The 8,475-nt window shown below is 35.5% G+C and overlaps 1 non-coding gene across 1 annotated transcript; it reads right to left on the bottom strand.

Annotated features, from left to right (window-relative positions):
* Window positions 1–6,726: 6,726 nt before the first annotated feature.
* Window positions 6,727–6,798, bottom strand: Trnae-cuc (transfer RNA glutamic acid (anticodon CUC)). The gene has a single exon. It is a non-coding gene; the product is annotated as a tRNA-Glu (tRNA).
* Window positions 6,799–8,475: the final 1,677 nt, after the last annotated feature.

Genomic DNA, 8,475 nt, shown 5'->3' with positions numbered 1-8,475 from the left:
GTTCCTTGCGCGGAGTTCTTTATAACCACTGTTAAAGTTTGTGGCGACAAAATGCCGAAGAGATTTATTGGCAGCCGAGCCAGAATGCTGCAACACAACGCTGCCTCTCTTCGCAGCGCCCCTGGCGGCGTGTTGAGAAATCATTCCCCCCTTCGTCGTAGCGGTATTGTCTAAATATATAACATTCTCCTATCAGTGTGTCTATATACAGTGTGTCCATAAAGTTCCAGTACCATTCTGAACAATAAATACTTGTAATGGTACGGGGACTTTATGGACACCCTGTATAAAATTTTATTAATGATGCGATGGGAAGGAAGCCAAAGAAATTTATCAATTTATCAATTATGAATTCATCATTATCAAATTATTTACTGATTTATCATATTTACTAACATGATCTTCAGTCTACCGACCAGACCATTTGTACAAAGTATTCATCAAAGTACTCCCTAACTGAGGACATAAGACATATGAATGCAATATTCACCTACTTTTCCCGCGCATGCGCACAAGATTATGTTGCTCGACACAAAACCCGGCGAGGGCTTCAGGAAAAATCCACATACAACATTTGTTACATAACGTAAAACGTGTTCATAAAAAGAATTTGTCACATAACTGAGCATAAATTCCAAGATCAAATAACACTGTTATTTACACACAACGAAAATGTTCTTCCTCCAAAAAACATTTGAACAACTGACATCCACAGAGCCCCTGTAGGAGGGTAGTGCTGTCAGTGCACCTCATACGGTGCACTGCAGGCATTACTTAAGGTCCTTTGCAGCGTGCCTTCGGCCCCTAGCTGTAACTCTTTTCATTCCTTTTACTGTGCCTCCTTTCACATTATCTTTCTTCCATATTACATTCCACCCTCTCCTAACACTTGATTCATAGTGCAACTGCTTTGAGGTTTTTCTCCTGTTACACCTTTCAAACCTTATACTGCTAATTTCCGTTTCAGCGCTGAATGACCTCATAGGTCCCAGTGCTTGGCCTCTGGCCTAAATTCTGTATTCAATTAAATGATAGTTAGCAAAATAAAAAAAGATATATATATATGTAATCTCTCTACCGAACATGAAACAATTTTGTTTTGACCCTTAAACAAACGATAAACATTGCTAATCCACCAAATTAGGTCACCGATTAGTTGTGCTTATTTCGAGTCGACAAATATTAAAAAAAGAAAAAAAAATGGAAAAGAAAAAATATAAGCTTTTGTAGAGGGAAAAAGATTGACAACTTGAATGCATGCCGAAAAAAAAGTTTGACAAGCGAATGTTTTCTCGTTTATCACAAAAGAAAAAAAAGTTTTCGATGCATTAATAATAATAATAATAATAATAATAATAATAATAATAATAATAATAATAATAATGAACCAAACAAAAACTTCTTTCGGTTTTCTTCTGAAGATGGAAAAAGAGACCCACAAGATTATTGAGCATACTCAATAAACTTTCTTTTTTCAACAACAACAACAACAATAATAATAATAGTAATAATAATAATAATATGTAGTTCTGAAAGTGATGGCTATATCAACTGTACTCTATTTACATAAACTTTTCTCTATCTTTCTGATAATTGACTTATTAGGGCTACTTGGTGAGGACAGCAGATGCAAACTTGGGTAGTTATATTCCTGAAGGATATAAAATACATCCGTCAAAAATAAAACTATCCTTGTTTGCACCTGCTGTCTTCTCCAAGAATGACAAACTCGATGAGTTAAGGGCAGACTGCCCTGAAAAGTTAATTATCAGAAAGTTAGAGACAACTCTCTATAGACTGAATTCAGCTGATGTAGCTATCACTTTCAATAATAATAATAATAATAATAATAATAATAATAATAATAATAATAATAATAATAATAATAAATATATACACTGATCTTGACCCAGTATTTGAAAATGACCTCCATACGCGCTCTACTAGCCTTTTTAAGTAGTATTGAAAAAGCCGCTATTCGAAAAGTATAGAAAAATCTTTGCAAGCCTAACGCTGCTGAAGTAGCCATTACTTTTTAAATTAAAGTATGCCTGAGGAAGGGTCTGCTTCCTAAATGATAATACTAATACTAATAATAATAGTACTAATAATAACTGTAAAAATCAGCTAGGCCAAGTGGAACTTCATTCAATTGCCTCGATTGTCACCAAAAATGATAATAAATACTCAATAAAAGATTACAAAATAACAATGAATAACGGAAAACTTACCAAGACTCCCTCCTAAAGACCTTACCTCAGAGCCGTATATAGAGGAAAAGGAACAATTATGGGCAATTTCACTTACAAATGTAAGTAAAAAGTATGAATATATAAAAATGAAAAAAAAAATGGAACCTCAACTCGGCTAAATGAAGCCCTCAAGGAATAGAATGTTCAGGCGTGAATACAGAATATACTAAAAAAGAAATAATAGAATATCCCTCTCAGAGATAAGTTAAAAAAAACTAAGCCAACAAAACAACGGAGATCAATAAAGTCAAGATCTTTAAGAAACATACTTTATATTGCTTATAGAGGGAAAACCTGCACAGATAAATGACACAAATCCCTCCATTTCTCTTTGTTGAAAGAACACACCCAGATTGCCCTCAGTGAACAATACCTACTCCAGACCATACAGTGGCAGGTCTACGTAAGCCCTTAATTAATTAAATATATACCAACCCCGAATCCCCTTTGCTCTCCTCTCCTCCTTCTACCTTATCAGTTTCCCTCCTCCTCCTCCTCCTCCTCCATCTGCTCTTTTAAATGTCGCATGTATTAAGTCTATAAGCCAACGTAATTCTGCAAAAATCCCAGGTCCCGTTATCCCATCCTGATAGATGAGGATTCATTCCGGCAACTCATTACGCTCTTTGGAGAGATAAGTTACGTATGAATCATGGATTATACGCGACCAAATGGCGTCATTTGAACGCAGCCTCGTCTTTTGATGCCGCCCGGGCCAATTGGGACTCGAAAAAGATTCATTGCGATTGAGCTGATAAATGCCACATGTTGCTATTTATGACATGTGGACGGGATGCAAGATGCCGCTATTTGTGGCGCGTTCACGGATGCGAGATGTTGCTATATGTGATTGGCGGATAGATGCTAAATGTTGCTATTTGTGATTAATGGATAGATGAAAGATGCTGCTATTTGTGATTTGTGGATAGATGCAAGATGTTGCTATTTGTTATTTTAGGATGGATGCAAGATGTCACTATTTGTGACGTGTGGATGGATGCAAGATGTTGCTATTTGTTATTTAAGGATGGATGCAAGATGCAGATCTTTGTGACGTGTGGAATGATGCAAGATGTTGCTATTTATGATTTGTAAATAGATACAAGATGCTACTATTTGTAATACTGTGGATACAACTTGTTGCCGCTATTTTTATGTGCATAAATGCTATATTTTGATATTTATGACAATGCGGATAACTCTCACACGCTGACATTTAAGATATCCATATAAACCGCCATACGTCACTATTTGCAAAGCTTGGGGTAATGCCAGATGCTGCTAATTACTATATGTGAAGATATAAAAGATGTAGCAATTTATATTTGCATAATGCTAGATTTTCCTAATTGTGACACAGGATAATTTCAAATCATGTCATTTATGATACCTAATTATCTGCCAAATGTACTATTTACAAAACAAGAATAAATTCATGTGGATAACAATACTTGCACATGAATTGCTTCCTGGAGTTGCTATGTACTATGCATGAATAATGAATATATGGTAGTATAGCTATTCAGTGTTCACAGAGGAATGTATACTGTTCTTATTTACATTTAGAATGCTCATAAATATAGCTTTTTCGAAACCTTTCATTAAATTCCAGAGTGCTCTTCTATTTATAAATGCGTCACAGGTACTCAAACAGTAAATATGAATGCATGTTGCCTTGAGGAGATGGATGGATAAATGCCAGATACTGCTAGGAAAGGAGTAAGTGAACAACAGAAATTTGCCAAATTTGGATAAATGTCAGGACAGCGCGTTTTGTGTTAATGCCAGTCATCGGAGTCTCAAGTCCATTCTCTGGGTTTGCCCGGAAAGAATCCAGAACTAGAAATTACTATGTCCTTATCAATGAATGTTTTGCATATCCTTCAGGGATCGAGGTAGAGAACAAGAGAAAATTCCTCAGAGAAATATTACCAAGTTTGCAGAGGACTTCCCTTTTTAACGAGGTCAATAATAATAATAATAATAATAATAATAATAATAATAATAATAATAATAATAATAAATGAGTCTCCCTGAAAGGCAACGCGAAATTGTTGTTATTGATCTTTTCCTTGAAATAATACTCTCGACAAGTAATAGATAATTACAAAGGAAGGAGTGTGCTAAACTGACCCAATTCTATTTCTCTATCTCAACTCCAGATAGAAATAGGGAAAATAAAGAGTAAAATATGGAGATTAAGGACGATTCCAAAAATACTTATTAATGAAAGACCTTCATCCAAACCGTAACCAAATGCTCGACTGGATGAAGAGAAGGATGTAAATAATCCTCCCTATCTCCCACCACCCCCCAACCCCTCCCCCATCACAAACCAACTTTTTATCTTCTGGAGGTCCCCAAAATCTAGCCGCTAACACACCACCCCCTTCCCTCCTCTTCTATTCCCCCGCCCCCCAACCTGCAAACTACCACCCCCCAACCACAGGCCCAGCCCGTAAACCGCTCCGTGAGCGTCGACAATGGCTCCGACTGAACTGCAATGTTTGCAAGCCGTCACTCATTGGCGGGGCCGTTCGCAGCGACCACCATGGGCAATGTCGCAGCTTTCAGGGTTAAGATATGGGCATCTAAGAGGCAGGTAACGACACCTCAGCACCCATAAACTACTGGCCCTGCCGAGGGGCGCCAGCTGGCACCGGGAACAGACACGGAGGTCGAAGGCTTATATTAATACATTACTCCTTTCGCCGAGATACGTCAGTGGCTGGTGGTGGTGGTGGTGGTGGTACTCACCCCCTTCACCATTCCCTAACCCCCAAAACCCGCCCACCCTCCTTCGGCCCCAATGGAAGGAGGAACTAGAACGGCTTGATGAGGGGATCCAGATATGTGGAAGATTACTGTACCCCTGAGGTGGTGGTATTGGACAACAAAAGTAAATGTTTTGGGTCAATTCTTTTTGCATTCCCTTCTCGTTGGAACTGCAAAAAAAAAAAAAAAAAAAAAAAAAAAAAAAAAAAAAAAAAAACACACACACACACATCCTGAAAGTGGTCTTGTTTGGCAATCTGAGACCTTCTATAGACGTATATACTTGTCTGTATAAGACGTCTGGTCAGTCAACTTTCAATTTATTCCGTTTCCTGGACATTTTTTCCTCCTTTGGGAAGGAAGTGAAACATCTTAGCATAAAAGTTGATTGAATTAGCTGTAACTACAGATAAAATGAAAGGCTAAGTTGATGGATGCAATGCTGGAGAGCGCAGTGGCTGTAGGTGTATCTGATCATTAAAGTCAGACATAGTTGATGCAAAAGAGCCATATTACAATGCAATTGATGTACATAGTGCAACAGAGTTGGGTCAGTAATAAACTGGGAATAAATGCACGAATTACCAAACAAGGAAGAAATTAAATAGGAAATTTGAGTTATAATAATGAAATTCAGTGCAGCAGAGTTGGGTCAGTAATAAGCTGGGAATAAATGCATGAATAGCAAAACGATGAAGACATTAAATAAGAAATCTAAGGTATACTAATGAAATAAAGGGTTTGGTGAAGGCAAACACGAAATTGCTTGGAGTACTATTACAAGGTAAAACACAGCAATAGTTAGCTACACACTAGGTGAAAATATTTATGGAGTAATATATATATATGTATATATACTATATTATATATATATATATATATATATATATATATATATATATATATATATATATATATATATATATATATATATATATATATATATATATATATATATAATATATATATATATATATAAAGTTGGTTTGTAATAAAAGCTTACGATTGACTCAACTTTAAGGTAAAATGAATAAAAATGCATGTAGCAAAAATTCTTTTCCGGGGCGTATAAGTATTCTGATTCTCCATTGAAAGCAGACAATAGGAAAGAGGTAGATATTAAATATTTTGTAATATCTTACTTATGTAAATGAAATGTAATATTTTATAATAAAAGTTAAAAAAAATGATACAGAAGACTGAACGCGAATATTCAAAGGTTGAAGAATGCACAGTCAACTGGAGTAAAGATGAATTAAAGGTTGTGACTGGGATTGAGTGATTGATCAGTGTTTAAAAAATGTATTAGGTGGTGACTGTGATTGAGTGATTGATTAGTGATTAAAAAATGCATTAATGAGGAAGAAGTTCCTCAGGAATGGAGGAGATCTCTCAGTATCTATATAAATACATACGGAAGAAATCTCTCAGTATCTATATAAATACATACACAGAAGATCTCTCAGTATCTATATAGATACATACACAGGAGATCTCCCAGCATCTATATAAATGCATACGCAGGAAATCTCTCAGTATTTATATAAATACATAACACTGGAGATCTCTCAGCATCTATATAAACACATTCATAGGAGATATCTCATATATATACTTAGCTATCTATTAAACAAAAACATTACGACCAAGTTCAAGTAGGTAATTCTAGAGACTCTTTTCACAGTTTTTCCAAAACCGTTTCCCGTGCCGGGAATCGAACCCGGGCCTCGCGGGTGAGAGCCGCGTATCCTAGCCACTAGACCACACGGGAGGTAAATGAAGCGATGGCCTTTGACTTACTGGTAACACGCGCTTCCAAGATATCGTAAGTTTAAAGAAATTGTGCAACTACAGATACATACGCATCTCGGTAATAGCGTCCAGCAGATTCTATATCTAGTATATATATGTATATATACATACATATGTATAAAAAATCACAGTAGTAGATCCACGTGACTTCATTAAATAAGCGAATACTACAGGAAAATGATGGGCAGAAATCCTTAAGCGCTTTCGTCTTTACTAATGTCTTTGTAAAGACGAAAGCTTTTGGATTTCTGCCCATCATTTTCTGTGGTATCCGCTTGTTATACAAACATATATAAAATATTTGCGTTATTTTCCTGTGGCATTCGCTTGTTATACATACATATATACATACTTGCGCGATTTTCCTGTGGTATTCGCTTGTTATACACAAATATATACATACTCGCGTGACTTTCCTGTGGTATTCGCTTGTTATAAATTACATACATACACGTATACATACTTCCGCGACTTTCCTGTGGTATTCGCTTGTTATACATACACATATACATACTTGCTCGATTTTCCTGTGGCATTCGCTTGTTATACATACATATATACATACTTGCGTGACTTTCCTGCGGTATTCGCTCGTTATACATAAATAAAAACATACTTTCGCGATTTTGCTGTGGCATTCGCTTGTTATACATACATATATACATACTTACATACTTGCGTGACTTTCCTAGGTATTCACTGTTATACATATAGACATGCTTCCACGATTTTCCTGTGGAATTCACATATTATGCATACATTATATACATACCTGCGCGTAGATTGCAGCCAACAAAACTGGCCCCCTCAAAAAAAAAAAAAAAAAAAAAAAAAAAGCGCCGAAAAAATATATATAAAAACCAAAACTGGACAGCGTTAATTTTCCACTGTTCCTCTACAGCTGGGAGGTTGGAGAAGAAGGCAAGGAAGGAATTTATGCTTAAAATCCCCTGGAACGAAATAATACATAATCCCGAAAATACTGGCCCGGTCGTAAATCGGGCCGACAAAGGCTGCCAATAACTATAAAAGTGTTGCTAGAAAATGCTAACAGGCTCAGAGTCCTTTCTCCTGCCCGGCTCGACAAACTTAATGCTTTTACAGAGTGGTTTCTTCCGCTTTCTATTAGAGGACGTTTGTGTATGTATGCGTGTATGCATGTATGTATATGTATATAGATAGACAAAATACACACATATACATATATATATATATGTATATATGTATGTATATATGTATGTATGTATATATATGTGTGTAAGTGTATTTTGTCTATATATATATATATATATATATATATATATATATATATATTATATATATATATATACATATATCATATTATATTATATTGACCATTCAGGAAACCGCAGATAACCACATCATAAGGAAGAACATTTATCAACGGCGTTTTCGCACATACAATGTGCATTTTTTTTTATATCTCAACAGACTGATAATGCACATTGCATGTGCGAAACGTCTCTAATAAATGTTCTTCCTTATGATGTGATTGTCTGCGGTTTCCTGAATGGTTATATATATATATATATATATATATATATATATATATATATATATATATATATATATATACATACATACATACATACATACATATATATATATGTATATG

This window comes from Macrobrachium nipponense, chromosome 11, assembly GCF_015104395.2.
Source record: "Macrobrachium nipponense isolate FS-2020 chromosome 11, ASM1510439v2, whole genome shotgun sequence".
Lineage (NCBI taxonomy): Eukaryota > Metazoa > Arthropoda > Malacostraca > Decapoda > Palaemonidae > Macrobrachium > Macrobrachium nipponense.
This window is presented reverse-complemented; position numbering and strand designations above follow the sequence as displayed.